This window comes from Coturnix japonica, chromosome 1 (assembly GCF_001577835.2).
Source record: "Coturnix japonica isolate 7356 chromosome 1, Coturnix japonica 2.1, whole genome shotgun sequence".
NCBI lineage: Eukaryota > Metazoa > Chordata > Aves > Galliformes > Phasianidae > Coturnix > Coturnix japonica.
This window is the reverse complement of record NC_029516.1, coordinates 79,515,342-79,532,928: the sequence shown is the minus strand read 5'-3', so window position 1 is coordinate 79,532,928 and position 17,587 is coordinate 79,515,342. Positions and strand designations below refer to the sequence as shown.

The 17,587-nt window shown below is 41.6% G+C and overlaps 1 protein-coding gene across 1 annotated transcript in view; it reads right to left on the bottom strand.

The window, feature by feature from the left end:
- Positions 1-380: 380 nt before the first annotated feature.
- Positions 381-17,587, bottom strand: part of LOC107321271 (transmembrane protease serine 7-like) — a 44,372-nt gene continuing 27,165 nt past the window's right edge. Inside the window, exons 19-26 of the mRNA XM_032448060.1 lie at positions 17,242-17,365; positions 16,559-16,686; positions 15,319-15,389; positions 13,738-13,936; positions 13,217-13,362; positions 9,413-9,608; positions 5,561-5,783; positions 381-3,360 (exon numbers count right to left, since the gene is read on the bottom strand). The gene's annotated coding sequence lies outside the window, so the exon portion shown is untranslated. The remainder of the gene's footprint in view (positions 3,361-5,560; positions 5,784-9,412; positions 9,609-13,216; positions 13,363-13,737; positions 13,937-15,318; positions 15,390-16,558; positions 16,687-17,241; positions 17,366-17,587) is intronic.

Below are 17,587 nucleotides of genomic sequence, written 5' to 3'. Positions count from 1 at the left end.
GAAAGCATGGGCTTGGTCCTCAGCTCTAATCCTGGCAAAGGCAGTGTTTGTGCCTAGCAGTGTGGCAGAGCAAAGCATGCTCTCCAGGAATGTCAGGGTGATCTTTCTGAGAATCATTGCTCTGCCCCAGCAAGCAGGCAGCAGCACCCAGCAATGCTCTTTAGCCAGTGATTAGTTAAGAATCCAGTGGTAGAGCTGATGTCTCAAATGGGTGTTCAGCCTAACAAGCAACAGTATAACAGCCATTAAATTATAGGACCAGAAATAGAAAAGAGGCAGAGAGGCCCAAGTTCCTTGCATTGTTAATAAGAAACTAGATAATAGCTAGGTTTGCACATGCCAAAGTTCTTAATTAGCAAACAAAACACAAGAATCATGGATTTATCCTGTAGCAAGTAGTATAATGCATTTATTAGCATTTTGTTCACGTTCCTGTTCCAGTATTCCCTACAGGACTTCCTCTTTCCTAAGGCTCCTTGGGGTCCCTTCCAACCCAAACCATCCTATACTTTATGCTTTATTTATAAACAGGAAAGCACAGGTTAACAAATAAACCACCTACCTGGTGCTGCCTGTGAGAGGAAAAAAACAGAGGAAAACAGCTCCACCCACTGCTGAATTTCAATGGTTTTGAAAGTCAGAACACCAGTACACTGTCAGCCTCACCTGCTGCTACTATCAGGAAGCAGCTTCCTAAAGGTAATCACACAGATCTAATCCTTCATAGCCCACCTGTGAATAAAGCATACATAAAGCAAACCCTTCTAGGTCCCAGCAGCATGCTGGGGTGGAGGTAACAACCAATGACTGATTTACAATCAAGGCAGTGCTGCTGCAAGGACCAACAGTCAGCAGCTGAGGGATGTAGCAGGACCAGGTGCTGGCCATTTGGTTAGGCATACAGTCAATGGGTCACCATTGGGCACAAATGTGAGATCAGATGGCACAAGGATGGTTTGAATGCAGCTGTGTTTGAGTTGGATATATTTGGGCTGTGGTATCTTCCTAAAGCAGACTCAGTCCTGCCACTACTGGACTGACAGTATGGACTGACAAAGTCCATAATGACAGTCCATTATAGCCAGTGATGCTGAGACCTGGTGTGGGATGACCTGAGAGTTAAGCACCAGAGAGGTTGCTTGGCTGAGTTCTGATGCATGGTGAAGAGTGCTGGTCTACACAACTATATGTTACTGAGGAACAGCAGACATTGTGAAACTGTCTGGTTAACCACCCCCCTCTATGTACGTCTGTGCCTCAGACAAAATTACTGCGGGCACCTCATGTTTTAGAGGCTTTTTCTTGACATAGTATGTTACAACTACAGTGAAAGAATTATAAGATGATTAAATTATCAGCCTGGCAAACTGTACTTCTGTCTTTTTTATTTTTCTTCTCCTTGTATCTCAGGAAGAAAGAAGGATTAAAAAAGATTAAGTTATGGGTTGTTCTTTTTTTGAGGGGGCTAAAGACCTTGTTTTTTACCTTTTGGTTTGTCGCATCATTTCTCAGAAGAGCAAGATGACCAGGCACTTGGGTTTCCTCTTGAGTGCCCTCCCTGTTGCTATTTCAGATGAGGGATACTAGAGGGAGTCCACACTGCAGCTCATCAGCCTCCTTGGGGAGGTCGCCAGTGCAGCACACTCCAGCCTTGGTGCGTCAGGAAGCCACGTCACTCATTCATTCTCCCCTCCTACTTTCCCCACCTCCACACATTAAGTAGCTGTGGTTGAGTGTTTTATTTGGTGTACAGTATGTGAGTGGAAGATGTAAGGAGCCTCTCTGATCAGTGAGATTCATTTGGTAACATATACAGTACAACAAATTTGGAAAGCAGGGAAATCCTTGGCTTCCCAAGGGTTCAGAGATCCAGTGGAAGGATGGGAAACCTTCAACCAAAAATAAGGTAGGTTCAGTATCATTTTATGCTTTGTTAGAATAATCTCAAAGAGTGATTTCACTAAAATTTGAGAAAATGATACCTTCAATGAATCAACTTTAAAGGACTATGTAGTGCACAACAAGGGGTTTCTTGAATAAACGATGATAATCTGGCAAGCAAACTAAGATAGACAATGTGGTTTTTGAGTATTGCCTTTGACTGTTCTTTGTGGAGGTGACACCCCTAGGTTTACAGCGCTCAGAGCCTACTGAGACAGGGAAGGATGTTACAAGCAAGAAACACAAGGAGTAGAGCATCCTTGTCAGCTGCCCTGGCCTTACAGACAGGAAAACTGCATTTACAAGTTGACCTTGACTTCTCTTATTATCTGTTGAATCACATCTAATAAGGGTGACCTTCTACATATACTGTGTATAGATAGATGATATATATATACTGTATTTACATGCTGCAGTGGCTTTCACTAACACAAACATTTACTCTGGAAAAGTGGTGGTACCACTCGGAAGACTCTCTGACCCAATCACCCAGCCCATCCGCCATTACTTTGTCAAGTATTTGTGTGTCAGCCTTGCTGCTGTTAAATACTCCCCTCATTCTTAGTCTCTGCCTTTGCACTCCCAAAGGATTGTCATCAGAGTTCACTGGTAACACCATTCCCTGTAAACACAACTGGAAAACCACTATACTCTGACAGCTTGCTTGGCCTTAAGGAACTCAGATGAGGCTTGCTGTTGCCAAAACTAAATGTTCTGCTCATTTCCAAAGAGAGAGCATCCCTCACCTCTATGTTGACAGAGGTACAGGGAGCAACTATTTTAGGCGATCTTTAGGGGAAACGGCTGAGGTTCCCAAAACTTGAAGTCCCGATTTTTCTAGCAGTTTCAGTCAAGACCAAGAAAGTCAGTGTGAAGATGGTGGTCCTAACCTGTGCCTGTAGGGTGCTGACTCCCAAACCTACCGAATTCCCATGATTTTAAGTGCCTGCAACACTTGCACACAGAGGACTCCAACTGCTTTTTAACATTCCAGACTCCTTTCCAGAAACAAGTTGCTACCAGGAGAGGTAGGTGGTACAACACTAATACTAATGGGCTGTTCTCTTGGGACAGGAAACATCAGCATCCCACATTGTGTTTAATTGGGTCGGTCAGCAGCACCATCCCACCCTCAACTTTATATGGCATGTCACTCCTTGATCACAGTAGCCTGATTGCTGATAAATCCATGTCTTTCTGAGAAATAACAGACCTTGTAGAAATTAGAGGGATGAAAAAAACCTCCTGATTTTCTTGTGCAAGGTTTTAGGCATGTAACTTGACATCAAAAATCCTCCTCAAAGACTTTAGTTCCTTGTTTATAGCTTATGTGTTATCGGCTCAAGTTCTTAAGGAACGAGGTTTGTGCACCCACATCACACAGCTGTCTGCATCTCCACTGAGTAGCTTCAACCAGGTCTGGAAAAGAAATAAACCGGATGAGTGCAAGTGGTTGATATTTATTTTTTCTGGGGGTCTGGCAGTTTTATGCCAGAGGTGGTTAATTTAAGGAACCAGGCAGGAGCAAAACTATTTCCAGATCATAACCTCTTGTTGAAGTAGGGCATGGAGCTCCCCAGTGAAGTTCTCTCTCTTGAAGCCCCATGCAGTAATGCTCCATGACATCAGAGGACCAGAGAAGCATCATATTTGTGGAAGAACATGAGACTGGCTGTCCTTCCTTACAAATATGTATGTAACCTTGCTGGCAGCATACATATTACCAAGTTCACCAGTTCATCCCATTTATTTGGAGAGCTCAGTTTTTAGTGTCACTCCTATTTTTGTCCTGACCACTTCCCCCATGTGACAGCCCTGAAGCCTGTAGAAAAGCTCAAACAAGCTTTTCTGCACAGTGCAAAGCAAAACTACAAAGCTGAAGGCAACCAGTTTTGGTTTTGTTTCTATTTAAATCACATCCCTTCTGGTTTGAAACTGCTAGCCAGACCTATTTCCCAGAATTTTTGGTGCTAAACCTACACATATAATTACCTAAAGAAACAAGCTAACTAAAAATCCCAACAAGCAACACCCCTCCCCAAACCCCTCCAACCACAGACACGTCCAGCTCCAGTCCTCCAACTAAATACCTCCTGGTGTGGAGCCTGCATGTCTGTTCTGTGAGCACAGATGTTGAGAAACATTCTAAATCCTCAGATCACAGCATAATTTCCCAGAGGAGTCCACGTTATTGACTAAAGAAGACGACTTTATCTAGGGGTTGTGCAGCAGTACAAAGGTCTAGTTTGCTACAGAAATGTGGCAATTTTCTTTCAACCATCCAAGAAAAGATCTAACCAAGCCTTATGCAAACCTAATCCAAGGAAAACAGCTATCTTGGGAAAAGCTGAGCAAGCCAAAAAATGCCACGTAGAGGGACAGGTCTCAAAGCAGGAGGGAGCTGCCCAGGTAATCTCAGGCCCCTGCGTGTTGGCAGTGAAGTATGAGGTCTAACCAGCACCCAAGCTGACCCTCTGCCATTGTCCCTGTGCTCCAGGTGGAAGATGAGCATTCCTGTATGGAGGAAGAGATACTCTGACAAGGGAAGTAAGTAAAAGTGCTCCTCCAACACTCTGGGGGGAGGGAGGCATGGGGTGCCCTCAACCACCCTGAAGCACCACAGCCCCAGCCATGGGGTGCTCCAGTGTAACTGTGCTGCCCACCTTAGGATTTTTTCCTTGAAACACAGGCACAAATACACCCTCCTCAGGGAAGCAGTTGTGGCACTGAGCTTGCCAGAGCTCAGGAAATGCCTGAACAATACTCTCAGATGTAGAGTTTAGATTTTGGCTGGTGCTGTGTGGAGCCAGGAGGTGGACTCGGTGATCCTTATGGATCTTAAACATGTACCTAGCAAAGCACCTTCATGTGCTTTAGTATTTAATGTCTGAAATATTAAAAATGTAGAGCAACCTTGTGGACTCTATCAGGTGTTCCGCAAATAAAATAGTTTGAGCATATTAAATATGTAAATAGGGAAGACTCATGTAGCTAAAATCACATGCATTCACATAAACCACAAGATCTTGGTTTCAGTTCAGACTGCTATCTCTTCTGTCAGTGGGTAAAGCAGTTCATGCAGTGATGGTATAATATGTAGCACTGCTTTCAGGAGTTGAAACTCAAGAGGAGCAGCTTCTTGTTTATGTATGTTTGTGTATGTTGGCAACCTCATGGCAGCCCTGAGGCAGCACTGTAGTATAGGAAATCTCTGCCAGGTCTCTGGATGGCAGCTCTAATGCAATTCTGAGGGGCTGATGCCTTCCCTTCAGTCAGGTTGCAAAGCAGGTATGCTTCAAGCTCTGCTAGCTTAGGCAGAAGTGAAAGTTCAGCTCTGAAATGTTATGGGAGCAACCAACAGCTCAACCAACTTCCTAGCAAGAACCCAGTAGGCAGCTAAAAATAAAGCTGAGCTGTGAGAAAGGATGAGGCAAAGAGCAAAGAGCTTCATCCTTTCATTTTTACCATCATTTAGATGGTCATGGGACAGAGAGAGAAACTGCTTGATAAGTCCAGGCTTCTGAACCATTGAGGTTATTTGTCTGGGTTTCATCATGGTCAGTGAGTAACATGACAAGGTATAAGTGTGTGCTAAATCAAAGAAAAAAATAATCTTTACCATACACCAGATTTCTCTAGTCCCCAGAGGGAATCCCGGGGGTTGTCCCTTCCCACAGCCCATGTCCCAGTGGTTCATGGTTGCGCCTTATGGCTGTACAAGAACTGGCAGTCACTTCTTTGCTTCCTCTCTTCCCAGCGCAGACCGAGAGTCACCCGCCGAGCCCTGCCCAGGTAATGATTCAACCACATGCTTTCGCTGCTCACCCAAGGCATCCTCTTGTCTGAAAGAAAAGAGATGTTCATCACCTTCCCTTGTTAGCTTCTAAGGAGTATTGCCCTCTCCTCCCCATTGTAGCCTGTTCCCCTTGTCTGCCTGCTAGCCAGTGTAACCTCTCCTGCCTGCAGCTTCATTGAAATTGGTGTGCTTTCTGCAAAAAAAGTTTCAGTTTCAGCATGGCATCTTTTAATAAAAAACCACTTATCTGGATTGTTGCCTACTCGCTTGAGCAATAGAGGAAGTCTCCAGTTGAAGGAATAAAAGAGATTTAATGCTTGGGAAGTTAAAAGGTTTTGGTTAATCTTCCTAGTGTAAAAAAACATATTGATGAATGGCTAAATCTCTTCTGGAACAGAATAAGGTTTCTGATGCCAACTCCTTCCTGCCTCTAGAAGGAGGAAAAAAAGCCTCAAAGCATGTGCTGTCAAGTTAAACTTTTGGATTCTTAAAAAACACAAGAGGTCAAATGTTTGTGCTGCATGACAGGGCATGCAGGAGGATGGTGTGATGTCAGGTTGCCCAGTCCATCTTTCTTCCTTGTTCTGTGGTCAGATCCAGGAGCCTTGGTAAGGCACCCTGAGGTAGCTGAAGAGGTAACCACCCATTGGTGTGTGCCTGCTTATCTGCCCACAGTCATCTCCCCAAAGGGAAGGGGAGGGAGAGTGGACCCTTTCTGCTCGAGGCATCCAACTGGTGCATTGTATTCATTCTCTGAGATTATTTTTTGAGGGGCAGGGAGCAGGTTACCCAGAGAGGTGGTGGATGTCCGGCTACTGGAGACATTCAAGGTCAGGCTGGATGAGACTCCAAGAAACTGGATAGAGCTGTAGGTGTCCCTGTTCATTTCAGGGCAGTTGGACTAGATGTCCCTTAATGTCCCTTCCAACTCAAAGGATTCTGTGATATGATCAGAAAACAGCAGCTGAGTACCTATGGTCTGCTACCTCTGCTTTGAAAAGTTAGTCTAACAGAGGGTAATGAAAGCTGTCTTTTAAATCACCAAGCATAAATAATCACCAGAAACCCTGTGGAGAGCAGAAAAATGTGCTGCCATTTAGCAGCCTGCTCTATTTTTTTTTATTTTATTTTTTTAAGACAGCAGCAAAGCAAAAGTTGCCTGTAGATATGTGGGTGTTTAACAGAAAGTTTTAAGAAGGTGGGCAAGATGACAGAAAAGGGTGTGATTAAATGAGCTCATTGTTTGTGTGAGCGTGGGGTGAGATGAGGGGGAAGAAATGAGGAGAGGGTGGAACTCTAATGGGGAACCGGCCAAGTAGCTGTCTGGTTTTGAGACCTTTTTGTCCCAAGTATGATCCATAGAGCAAGGTTTGAAGAGTCTTGGGAGAGTTTTTACTGCAATACAAGGGTCGTTCTTTCCAAGTATTAAATTCAGTCTGTGACTAACAAAAGACTCAACCAAAGGTCTGGGAGTCTTCATACACACTCCTCCTGTGCTGTGAATGTGTGGGACAAATCACCCCACCTCCACACTTCATTCTCCTCACTGATAAGAGAAAGTCAATGACAACAGCTTTGCAAAACTTGTAGGTTGCAAGCACTCTGGAATGTGCAGCTACAATTAAGTTTTGGGTGGACCTGTGTGTTGGAATTAACAAGATCCATTCCAGACTTCACTTGGTGGATTTAGTGCCAGTTAGTTATGAAAATAAACTGCCTAACTGTTCTTGTTTTCAGGTAAATTAAGAGAAATGCTGCTGCCCTTCTAGTTCTTTATGACAATGGCTAGGGAAAGGGATAGCCTGGCCTTTGCAGAAAGATAGGGGATTCCTTTTCTTAGGTATGTTCTCCCTGATGGCTCCACTCTTTAAAACTTCTGTAATCTCTAAGTCTCAAAAAGTTGTGCAAAGCCTCAATTCCAAACTCAGGAATTATTTTCATAGAGCTGTTTCCCTCACATTATGAGATCTTCCACACCAAGCAGAACCCAATTAGACAAGATGATTGGTACCACTGAGAATATATGACAGATTCCTCAGGAATTATGTTCTATTATGCCCTACAAGGAGTGACTGAGGGAACTGAGGCTGTTCAGTCTGGAGAAGAGGAGACTGAGGAGAGACCTTATTGCTTTCTTCTAGTATCTGAAAGGTGCTTACAGTGAGAGCGGGGCTGGTCTCTTCTCAATGGTGACAGGATGAGGGGAAATGGCCTCAAGTTGTGCCAGTGTAAGTTTAGGTTGGGTACCAGAAGGAATTTCTTTACAGAAAGGGTTGTTAAGCACTTGAATAGGCTGCACAGGGAGGCAGTTGAGTCACCATCCCTGGATGTGTTTAAAAACCATTTGGATGTGGTGCTCAACTCAGGGACATGATTTAGCAGAGGGTTGTTAGAGTTAGGGCACTATGGTTAAGTTGTGGTTGGACTCGAAGGTCTTTAAGGTCTTTTCCAACCTGAGTAATTCTATGTTTCTATGATTCCAATGACAATTTCTCACGCCCAGATTTGAAAAACAAAGGATTACCCCTTGGGTTTTATAACTCATGCAACAGAGACCTTTGTTACACTTACGGAACACAAAAGGTAGCTCTGCTACAAATGTCAGCATGATCTCAGCAAAATCCACTTAAACATATAGCTTCTGCAGGGCACAGTAGTGAATGTCACCAGAAAATCTCTATTTACTCACTAGCTTTATTACTCTGTGAATTCAAATGAAGCATCAGGGCAAGTAAATTTTTAACTTCTGGCTCCAGTTCACAGCATCCTTTTAGATTTAATGAGTCACCCTTCTGCCTACCTAGATGAGCAGTCACCCAAAACACATTAGCAGACGTACTCACAAGGCAATGGATAGGCAAGTTTCAACAGGTTTGGGAAGGCAACTACTCATGCAATCTTGCCTTCTCATTCATTAATGAATGGTTCATTCTTCTCTCTCTGGTTCCAAGGAACATGCTAGATGAGAGCCACCAGGCAGAGGGCAGCTGTCCTTGCATCCCATGCAACACCTGGGCCCTTACCAGGAGCTACACACCCACGTTTACTTTAGGTGCTGTCCCTGGGCCTGGCTCATGCTGGTGGCTGGCATTTGGTCTCTCCAGGTGCTGGCAGCCAAGCACACTGGCCAGCTAATCAATAGCCCCAGTCCCTGGGTACAGCCAGGTCAGAGGACGATTTGAACTTCCCTATACGTGCTGCTGTGTTCCCATGTGCGTGGTGTGATGAATGTTTTGCTATGTAAACCACCAGCAGGCAGTATCAATGTCAGAACATTCAGGCCATCACCATCCAGCCGCAGAGCAGTTATGTGTTGCTGGGTGCTCCTGGTGTGCAGCTGCAGCCCATACAAAACGGAAATGGCTGAAGGCTTGCAAACCCTTCTCAGTACTACATATGTAGGTTAAAACCACTGCAGGAGCGCTGCAAGGTTCTTCATCAGGAGGGTATTATCATGTTGAAGCTGAGTCATCTCTCTTTCTCTCTCCCTGCTCTCAGGAACACTGTGACAAAAAAGGCTCTATGAATAGCAGTGGAATGTGGTATTCAACTGTCAGCCACACTGTCAGACCTGAATCCCATGCAACTAACATCGAAAGTCAGACAGAATACGCAATTGTTAATGTGCCCAAGAGCAAGCAATGTACCACCTACTCTGAAGACCAGAATACATACGATTATGTCCTGATCCATTAGAAAGGGAGCCCTTCTGCTCTGATGGCATTCCTGGGAACTACTTGAATAGTTAAGCCAGCAGCAGGCAGCCTTCCGAATCATCCCATCTGCTGTGCTGACTCTTCAGACAAGCTGGAGGGCATCTCTCTTATGTTATAAAAGCTTATATCTGCCAGTCAGTCCCAATGAGATAAATCTGAAAAAGCGATCACAGAATGAAGCATAGAGAGGATACAGGACTTAATAGTTAAAACAAGAAGAATCAGCAGTAGCTACCATTGCAAACCAATGTTTCTCTATGGAAAACTGAGTGGTTTTTGCTAGAAGCAATTGAGTCTTCATAATTTTGCCAAGTTTTCAGGATTTTTACAGTGCTTTTCTTTCTTTTCATTTCTTTCTTTTTTTTTTTTTAATGAAAGAAGTAGAATTAATGATAGAAATCTCAAAAATTCAAAAATAATAATATTTACCTCCTTTTAAAATATACATACAAAGACACAACCTGGATAAAGGCATCATTTCTCCTCCTCGCCACCCCTTGATGCAATGCTACTTGCCACAGAGTGAATTCCTAAAGAAACTGAGTAGAATGAAGAACGCAGCAAACTGTGCACAGTAAATAAACAAATAAATACAGACACTTCAAGCCATTGCCATCTAGAAGACCATGAAATCGCTGAAGATCCTGAAGTTGCACAGGCAGAAGCTACGCAACTCTCAGCAGGGGATTCCCAGGTGTTGCCTTTGGCACGTAACACCCTTTCAGCTCTCTCCTGGACTCTTAGGTTTGGCTCCCTGAAGTGGCAGAGCACAACCTCTCCACAGCCCATCAGCCTGCTGCAAGAAACATTTCTGATCACACGTGTCCAGACTGAAACTGGTTATTCATCTGTTCACAAGAGCTCATAAAGTGATTATGTATGTGCTAATGTTCTTGCTTATGCATGCGGTTTTGGTTTTTTTCCCTGTTTTTGTATTAAAACATTTTGAAAAAAAATGTTGTGCAGTTTTCCTGATATAAAATCTTTCTTTGTACCCAAATTACCAAACTTGATGAAATGTTTTCATACTATCCTGATCCTAATGGATAAGGTATTCATTATATCATCTGATTATTTTCTTTTGAATTATCAATTTACCTTGAAGAGGTAAATCAGATATGATTAGCTGTCTTTTTTTTTTTTTTTTTTTTTTGGCATTTCCTTCAGTTACAGTTCAAAGAAGGTCTGGAGACATGCTGTAAAGTTGGATACCTTCTGTGGAATCATAGAATCATTGAATTGCCTGGGTTGAAAAGGACCACAATGCTTATCTACTTTCAGCCTCCCTGCTATGTGCAGGGTCGCCAAACACCAGACCAGGCTGCCCAGAGCCACATCCAGCCTGGTCTTGGAATGCCTCCAAGGATGGGGCATCCACAACCTCCTTGGGCAACCTGTTCCAGTGAATCACCACCTTCTGTGTGAAAAACTTCCTCTTAATATCTAACCTCCTTTGTCTTAGTTTAAAACCATTTCCCCTTGTCCTATCCCTGTTTAGCCTCATAAACAGCTGTTCCCCCTCCTGTTTATAGGCTCCCTTCAAGTATTGGAAGGCCACAATGAGGTCTCCCTGGAGCTTTCTCTTCTCCAAGCTAAATGAGCCCAGTACCCTCAAGCTTTTTTCATAGGAGGTGCTTCAGCCATTTGATCATCTTAGTAGCCCTACATCTTGCTACAACTTTGCTGCTTTTTTCCCTTTGAATTGCGTAGGTAAAAGTACTGGAGCAGAGGGGGAAAAAAATGAATGCTTTGCAGTTTCTTGTTTCTCCTCATTAATTCTTAATGTGCATGGAGGTGTCTTCATAAATAAGTGATTATTATTTTTTGTTGTTCTTTGAAAGAGAATCAAGATAAAGAAATGTTGGCACGTTCAGTCACCTGAAGCAGTAAGAGCGATAAAATCAAGCAGCATCTCAAAGGCAAACTATTTCCTTGCTGCTGCTGTTATTTCCATAGGCTGTTGCTTTTGGGGTAAACTATGCAAACTATGAATTTTATCCTTTGGAATAAACTATGCAAACGATGAATTAAGAGTATCTCTTTTAATTGTATGCTGAATAGGATATTAATGGGCAACATTTGTATATCTGTAGATCTGTTTTTGTTGTTGCTGTTGTTTTTTAGATACATGTATAGACATAATAGCCCTAAATACACAATCATACCATTTCATCAAATGAGGCAAGAAGAGAGAAATTACAGTACTTATAGCCACTGCTACATTTTGCAAGTCACGATGGAGTCAGAATTAATCACAGATGTGAGCTTAGTGACATCCTAATTTGCTCTAGACCATCCCCCATGCCCAAGCTCAGATAAAATTAGAACAATCATTCGAGTGCATGGCTGTGTCAAACAGACTCTTCATACTTCTCTCAGCATTCAGAATTCCCATTGCTATTTCTCAACTCAAAATGCTGAAAGAATGCCAAAGAATGAAAATGATCACTTTTAGAGTAAAAATAAATAATTTAATGCATAGTATAATTCTCAGTTTGCTCTTTAAATAAACTAGTAACAATAGAAAAACAGAAAGAATATTTTCCATAAAGTATTCTTCACAATACAAAATGTTCCTTAAAATAAATTTATGTATGCAACAGTACTAATATTTATACTGGCTACAAACATTTGTAAGTGACAAAAAGTTATCCTTCACTAACATGGTAGTGGATCTATCACATTCTTCATGAAGTTAAGCTTTAACTTTTAGCTTTCGTGTTATAGCCAGTTACTGGCTGTAACTCTCACACTGCACTGGCCTACATCATCTGCCTCAGCATCTTCCTCTTGACAGTTGTCTCTCCCATATGATCTCATGTTATCAAGGACAACTGTCAGTGCCTTGTTAAGGTAAGTATTTTGCATTTGTTTACTTGTACTCGTGGTTTTTGTGGTTTTTTGTTGTAGTTTTTTTCCCCCATCACTGCTGCAGCAGGAGGTATAAGTAGAGCAGAGACTAATTTTCCGTTGAATTCAGAGATGTGAATCCAGTGGATGTCTTTTCACAAGAACCAGTAACTAATTACTAAAGCACACAGCCAATTTGACCCTTGAAAGATTGCTGCAGCATTCAGATGCATTAGGGTTGTCTTCCCAATGCTTCTTCCTTCTTCATTTTTATTTCACACTACAGAAGAGAAAAACAGAGCAGACCCTTCCTTGGGAAGACTATAGGATGAACAAGGGGATGATGTGAGTACTAACTCACCTAAGAAGAAAGTTTTGCACGTAATTAAAGAAAATAGAAAGCATATTTAAGTTTTAGATTGCTTTAGGAGGAAGAAGCACTGGGGAGATATGGCAGGTGAAGCTGGCAGAGAAGAAAAGGAAAAGAGATGAGCATGGGTGAATACGAGCATCAAGGATGAGGTTGCGCAGATAATTTTGAATAAGCCAGGAGCAGAAGAAAGGAGCCGTTTGCCTTAGGAGATCATTTGAGGAATCCATAATCATTTAAAACAACATTTAAAAAAAAAAAAAAAGAAAAAAAAAAAAGAAAAGAAAAGAAAAGAAAAAAAAAAAATAAATAAAAGAAAGAAAAGAAAGAAAGAAAACGAAAAAAGAAAGAAGAAAGAAAGAAAGATAAGAAAGAAAGAAGAAAGAAAGAAAGAAAAGAAAGAAAGAAAAAAAATTAGAGATTTAGAAGCCAACAGAGCCCTGTTCAAGCAAAATATTACTTTCACACAATTGAAGCTTTACCATTAATTCCACACAAAAATAAAGGAGGTAGCAATGTTCTAGGAGTAAAACACTCTCATACCAATAACGACATTTTCATTTAAAGAATAACATCTTTAGAAGTGTTTCCACCTGTCGAATGACTCTTTAACCTGAGATCACTACTAGACAGTAGAAGACCACCTCTTCTAGGAGGTAAGGATGATGAGGAGTCTGTCCATTATTTTCCTGAAAGTAAAAATAACACATCATTAACACTAATTGTAGTTAGATATTTCAAAGTATTCGTTCCTGCCCCTTTTTGTATTGTTACAGTGGATTTTTGGTATGCTATGTGCATTAAATGCTAGAGGGGATCAGAAGAATTTGGTTGGATTCTGTAGCCAAGCATCCTCATCACTACCCAATTTCTCATTACAGGACCAAATAAAGAATTCCAGTTTATAAGCTAAGCATAACAAGACTTTCTTGTAAAGAGAGTATTTTACAAAGTTGTGCAAAACATTAACTAATAAATCTCACCATCTTTCCAGAAAGATGTCCCTCCTTTCAAGTAAATAATTGTGCTCTTTGTAAACACTTCCTCTAAAGTACAGTACTTACATGTTGATGTGAGAGAAGCTGGGTCAAGCTTTAACCTGGTACATTCAGATGGCCCGGGATTAGAAGTATCTTCTTCATCATAAATATTTTGAAGTAGAACACTCCTTATAAAGTCTGGGTTCATTACATTCTCCACAAACCCCTCTGTTGATGGTGGTACAAGGAATCAGTTTGGTAAAATACAGTGGAGCTTTCATTACTGAAAAACAGAAAGCCAAGAATGAATGCCTGTGAGTCACCAATGAATCCTTTCTTCCTCGAGGAGGCTGACATCTCACAAAGTTGGCACAAATTTCTTCTTTAAACTTTTTTTCTAAAGAAAAATATTTAAAAAAAAAAAAAAAAAAAAAAAAAAAAGAAAGGGAAATAAAACCTGCCACCAAAGCATCCTGTCTCTTTTTCCCCCTCTCTTCTCCAAGCAGTTCTTGACATTAATGGAAACTGGGCACATACGTGAGGCAGGTTTTCCAATGCACAAAGGGCAATTAGACATGTGAGGATGAGGCTTTCAGCATTTGTGCCTAACAAATACATAATGATAAGGGGAGATTTGCTGCAACATCTGGCACACAACTTATCTAAAGACCTGCAGAAAAAGTTTTTTCCTTATCCACTTTACATTGCTGCATTTTCAGAAGTCCTCTGGATTCAATTGCACTTGCCACACTGCTACTCCATCAGAGGATCACACTACAGCTGAGCTTTCCAGCCCCATTTATCCTGCAACTTCTTAGTTTCACTCCTGTGGAACTTTCATAGCTTAAAACATGAGTGTCTAAAACACAATGAACTCCTCAGCCTTCCTTCAGTGTGAGCTTCTGCTGAAGGTAAGATCCCCTCTCTATTCCAGCTTGAAGCTTTCTTTTGCCTTGCAAGGCAAGCCTGTGTTCTTTTCCCCTGCTTCCCACCACTACTATTCCTCCGAGCCCATGACTCTCCAGTGGCTGAGCTTCTCTGTCATGTATAACCAACGACCACAGACACTAACCCAGTTTCCATCATGCTTGCCTGCCCTGCCTCTCGCTCCTGCTCCTCCAGACTCCAATGTGCTGCTGGTCTGAATTTGCTCCCAGCACTCAAAGTAAACTGGGGAAAAAATGGTCCCATCAAAACATCAATGGGCTACTACTGCTTTGGCTTTCACTGATTGTATGTTCCTGCTGCATTTAGTATTTTGTTTTGGTTTTTTTTTTGGTTTTTTGTTTTTTTTTGACAACAAAGAAGAACTAAGAAGGCTTCCCATTGAGCTTGTATTTATTTAAGGCTATCTAATCCATTTGCTCTCAGGTGGTTCCAGTAGCTCATTTTCTTCTTAATAAGAAGAAGCTTGTTATGGACTGCACTTGGGATCGAAGATAGCAGAGAAGATACTAATCAGTAACAAAATACTACTGTCATTATGTATTACTAGTAGGACTGTACACCAGAGGATCCTTTATCAATTTTTCACTACCTATATTTATCACTCTCACCAAAACGTTCTGTTTTTCACAGATTCAGATGTTATGCATATTTACATACGTAAACATTTCATCAAAAGTTTGTAAGTTTCTGATAATTTTGGTAATAGAAATCGCTTACCTGGAATAATCTACTTTAGCAGACCTAAAGTAGCGTCCTAGAGCTGGAGATGAGCTGTAGACATCTGTTATCTTAAAGTGAAAAAAGAAAAGAATTAAATTTAAAAAGGTATTTCTTCCCCTCAATTTCTCTCTTCCACATAAAAGACGGTACAATGAATCATTCTTATAAAGGCGTTTTAAGGGGCATAAACACAGGTGCTGAAGGTCAAATATCTGCAAATATCTGCCCTGGAATCTGTACACATTCCATTTAAGCTTGACAGACAAGTTAATCTGTGCGTTTGAGTGATTATTGTATTACCTTAGCACAAAGGAAGGCATTCAGGGTGAACTAAAAGTATGTGCTCATGATGCCAGGAGCAATTTATGTTGTTTGGCTTGGGTTCTTATTAGTGGCAAAAAGCCCTTCTATTCTAACTTGGCAGAGGGAAAGGTGTCCCAACTGAGACTCCCATTCCACAGTACTTCTAAACCGGTATTGCCATGCCTCTCTTCAGCCACAACTCAGTCAGTAAAGGCTCAGTGTAAATGGCAAATATAAACTCAGAATGGCATTATGCACTCACAGGAGAATGCGATGCAAATCTGGCACTAAGCTATAAGACCTCTACAGGCCTCTCCTTATCTGAAGTATTCAATTGTTCAATGAAAAACAGTGAAGATTATATCTCAATTATTACTCAAATATGAAGTAAGAATAGATTTGTAAAAAACAGGCTTTCTTTTTTGTGGTTTTTTTTGTTTTTGTTTTTGTTTTTTTTCCCCTCATGCCCTGGCAAATGCAACAAATGCTTAAGTGATCACAGAATCACAGGGGTTGGAAGGGACCTCCAGAGATCATCGAGTCCAACCCCCCTGCCAAAGCAGGCTCCCTACACCATGTCACACAGGTAGGCGTCCAGGCGGGTCTTGAATATCTCCAGAGAAGGAGACTCCACAACCCCCCTGGGCAGCCTGTTCCAGTGCTCCGTCACCCTCACCATAAAGAAGTTCTTGAGCACATTCATGTGGAACTTCCTATGCTCCAGTTTCTGTCTGTTTCCCCTTGTCCTGTCTCCACACACTGCTGAAAAAAGCAGCCAGTTTTTCTTTACAAAAATGTAATTCCAGATTTAACAAATTATGTGGACTTATAAATAGCTGAGTTGCTACACAGAGAAACAGAAAGCTCTTAAAAGGAAAAACGCTGAGCCTATGTAAGGAAAATTTGCTTTGCCAAGAAGCACATCAACACGTACCCTCTTAGTAATGTCTTCAGAAAAAAGATGTGGAAGACCACACAGTAAGTTGAACTTTCCAGAAAAATTGTGATAATTCTGTAGCAGTGTATCTGAATACCAATAATCATCTTCATCTGTGTAAACATCTAATATCCAAAAGGAGATAGAAAGGGTAAGAAAAGTTCCAGTTAGCTGAATTATTGGGGAAAAAGCAACAACCTTCTGGCTTTCTCCAAGGTGGCTTTCACACAAACTTGCTAGGTAATGACTAGGTTGGAGTGACAGAAAGAAAGCGTGAGCCACCTGAAGGAAAGTGACAACACCCAGAGGACAGTGACCCACCCCATCAATGACAGCTATCTGCTCTGGGAGCCTGACAGAATCACACGAGAAGAGGTGAATGATCCATTGCCCTTGCTGCCGTGTTACCTGCATCATTTCTACCATAGCTTTCACTCTGCTCTAGTAATGCTATCTCACTTAGCTACAAGAGCAGACATACCAACAGGTTGCAAGTTGCCTGCTCAATTAAAAGCCTTCACTTGTTCTACTCAAAACACCACCTTCTGCAATCGGCACCCACATCTCCAGTGCAGTTTTCAGTAGGAGTTGAAAAGATGCTGCCATTCAATTAATATTTTTATTAGATTGTACATAGTGCTCATTTTTATTAGAGAACAAGCCAAGATTAAGGTACTTACTAGAATATAGAGCTAGACTGATGAGAATGACCAGGAACAAGCCAACAAAAATTGTAGTTAAAACCATCCATAGTTTACACCTCCAGAAAATGGTCTTCCTGCATGATTTCCACTGATCCCTCTCCTAATTACAAAAGGAAAGGGAATTTTCATTAATGAAATAAGGTGGGAAGAACATGTAAGCATGTCTCTTCAGTCACATATAGAAACACACACACATATGCAAAAAAATAAAAAATAAATCAAGAATATAAATAAGAGTCTTGTTGTAAGTAATTCACTATATCAAGTACTTATTATATTAAGTACTGGTGCAAGAGGGAAGACAGACCTGCAGGCTACTTCC